Source organism: Elaeis guineensis, chromosome 8, assembly GCF_000442705.2.
Source record: "Elaeis guineensis isolate ETL-2024a chromosome 8, EG11, whole genome shotgun sequence".
NCBI classification, from domain to species: Eukaryota; Viridiplantae; Streptophyta; class Magnoliopsida; order Arecales; family Arecaceae; genus Elaeis; species Elaeis guineensis.
This window is the reverse complement of record NC_026000.2, coordinates 125,455,208-125,458,845: the sequence shown is the minus strand read 5'-3', so window position 1 is coordinate 125,458,845 and position 3,638 is coordinate 125,455,208.

The following is a 3,638-nucleotide window of genomic DNA, read 5'->3' as shown; positions in this document are numbered from 1 at the left end:
ATGCTGAACCTCTTCAGCACAGTGTCTATGTACGTGGACTGGGATAACCAAGCATCCTTTTAGATCTATCCCTATAGATCTTCATCCCTAGGATGTAGGATGCTTCACCCAAGTCCTTCATGGAGAACTGCGATGACAACCAAACTTTTATTCCTGTAGTGCGGGGATGTCATTCTGATTAAGAGAATGTCATCCACGTACAAGATAAAAATACCACAACTGGACCATTTGCCCATTTATAGATGCAGGGCTCTTCTCCGTTCTTAACGAAGCCATACATTTTGATCACCTTATCAAAATGCATGTTCCAACTCCGAGAAGCTTGCTTCAATCCATAAATGGATCTCTGAAGCTTGCACACCTTGGACTCATCTGTGGATGTAAACCCTCAGGTTGTATCATATACACCTCTTCGGTCAGCTCTCCATTCAGAAAAGCTGTCTTTACATCCATCTGCAGATCTCATAATCCAGATGGGCAGCTATTGCAAGCATTATCCGAATGGATTTGAGCATTGCCACAGGGAGAACGTCTCGTTATAGTCAATACCATAATGTTGACGATACCCTTGGCAACCAGACGGACTTTATAGGTCTCCACCTTTCCGTCTGCGCCCTCTTCCTTTTGAAGACCCATTTACACCCAATGGGTTTAACCCCTTCAGGTGGGTCAACCAATGTCCATACATCGTTGACCTTCATGGACTCCATTTCGATTTCATGGCTTCAAGCCATTTCTCGAATCAGATCTCTGCATTGCATCCATATAGGTGATCGGATCCTCATCGTTCTCATCGAGTTCGATGGGATCACATCTCGGACAAGAAATAGTATATCTGTCCGACTGACGCGGTACTCTATCGGATCGCCTTAATGGTGCAGGTACATTGGGCTCCGATCTGATCTAATCAAATCCGACTCAGGTTCAGCTATTGGTGTCGGTCCTTCTACCTGTTGAACTTCATCAAGTTCAACCTTAGAGGCAACGGTTCCTTCACCAAGGAACTCTTTTTAAAAAGGTTGCCTTAAGGCTGACGAACACCTTTTGTTCATCAGCATGGTAGAAAAAATATCCTTTGGTCTCTTTGGGGTACCCTATGAATGTGCATTTGTCAGACCTAGGTCCAAGTTTATCTGTAACTAACCGTTTGACATAGGGCACCCCCAGACCCTAAGGTGTGAAAGTGCTGGCTTACGCCTGTCCATATCTCATATGGAGTCTTAATTACAGACTTACTTGAACCTATTTAACAGATAACAGGTCGATTCGAGTGCATATCCCCAGAAGGATATCGGCAAGCTGGCAAAACCATCATGGATCGGACCATGTCTAACAGAGTCTGATTTCTCCTTTCAGACACACCATTATGCTGTGGTGTTCCTGGAGGAGTCCATTGGGAGAGAATCCATTCTCTCCTAGATATGTGAGAAACTCACCAGAAAGGTATTTCCTCCTCGATCAGATCGAAGAGTTTTAATACTCTTTCAGTTTATTTTTTACTTCACTTCGAATCGTTTGAACATTTCAAATGAATCCGACTTATGTTTCATCAGATAGATATATCCCATATTTGAATAGATCATCCGTGAAAGTGATGAAGTAGAATATCCACCTCTAGCACTTGTGCTCATGGGCCTGCATACATCAGTATGTACTAGGTCAAGAGCTCAGTAGCTCTCTCATCTTTTTCAGTAAAAGGTGACTTGGTCATTTTACCAAGAAGATAGGACTCACAGATTGAAGTGATTCACAGTCACTGACTTCAAAGATTCTCTCTTGAGTCGACCTGTTTATCTTGTTCTTGTTTATATGACCTAGCCTATAATGCCATAAGTAGATATCTGATACACTATCTAATCTAGGGTGCTTGCCAGTAGAATAGACTACGTTAACAGATTGTGATAACATATACACATCATTGTTCAAATATCCATAAAAAATAGTAACACATTCATAATAATATTACAAACTTATTTTTTTATTAAAATTTCATAATCATTTTTGGTCAGAAGGCCTACAGAAATAACATTTAAAAGAAACTGAGACAGAATGATAATCATTAAGAACAACGATATGGGACTCAAATATAAGTTTCAAGATTTCTAATGCTAGAACTAGAACTGGTCTTTTATCTCCAACGTTCAGGAACCTCTCGCTTTGCTCGAATCTCCTACTGACCTGTAACCCCTGCAATGAATTGCAAATATGGTAAGGGCTATCGGTATCCAATATCCAGTCAGTTATATCACTAATAGAGAAATGTAAGGAATTATCATATAAATACCTTGCCCAATAATAGCTTGCTTTTTTCTCTGCCTGTTCGGTCCAGGGAGGCAATGTACTGAGGACAGTTCCTCTTTCAGTGCCCCCGCTTCTTACAAAAGAAGCATTCAGTTTGACTCTTATTGGGCTTGATCTTTCTGATCTGGCCCTGCACTAATGTTTCAGCCTGAACTTGCACCTTCTTCACTTTCTTCTTCTTGTTCTTCTTCTCTTTCTTAAAGGGTCAAGAACCAGAAGATGAACCTCCACTAAGTTCACCGACTCCTTGTGGAGTTGGTATCCTTCTCAAAGTTCTAAAGCAACCCCAGTAACCAGTGGTAGTTTATTTCAGCTTTGTCATTCTATAATGAGTAAGAAATGGGAGATAAGACTTGGACAGCGAGTTCAGTATTACATCTTTCCCAAGCTGCTCATGCAAGGGAAAGTCGAGCTTGCTCAAATACTCCATCAGCTCGATCATGTACAATACATAATCAGTGACAGAGGCACCATCCTGTATTTTGACGTTGAAGATGGCACAACTAGTCTTGTGCTTCTCCACGTCATCGAGTGTGCCAAAGGCAACCTCCAACACTTGAAGCATGTCCTTTAACTGAGTCATCTCAAATCTGTGACTGAACTCATTGCTCATGGCAGCCAGCATGATGGAGCACACCATGATCTGATCACTGAGCCACTTCTGGTAAGTATCTCTGACTGTTCCATGTGCATTGATAGCTGGCTCCTCAGGTGTAGGATCTGTTATCACATATAGGATCCATTCATGCTCAGGACTATCTTCAACTTTCGGTACCAGCTATCGAAGTTGGATCCCATCAAATTTTTATTGTCCAACAATGATCGAAGCGATAGGAAAGTGGCCATATCTGCACAAAGAAAAACTATAACCTAATTAGTAATTGATTTATTAAATCTAAAGATTTGACTTTAATCAAAAGATTTTTCTCACTATTTTATTTGAATTGGTAGCCTCTACCTCCAATTCGAAGAATTATCCTAATTCTTTAGTGGGTACTAGAATCCACTTAGACTGCACACAAGCCCAACTTTGGTTGGCCAACCCATGTACATCTAAGAGTAGATTCATAACCAATTATTTTTTTAAATAATTTTTAATAATTTTAATTTTATCCCAGTTCCCTAATTTGTAGGATTTGGCCTCCACTGAAAAGGTCTGATTAGGTCCAACTATTAACATGACCATACTTGACCCATCTAGCCAATGAATAATTAGGCCTAACTTTGGTTGGCTAACCCAACCATCATTTAGAAAGATGCAGTCAAGAAATCATATTATGAATGATAATTCCATCAGCCGATAAGCACCAAGTCTTTGGGCCTCCAATGATTATCCA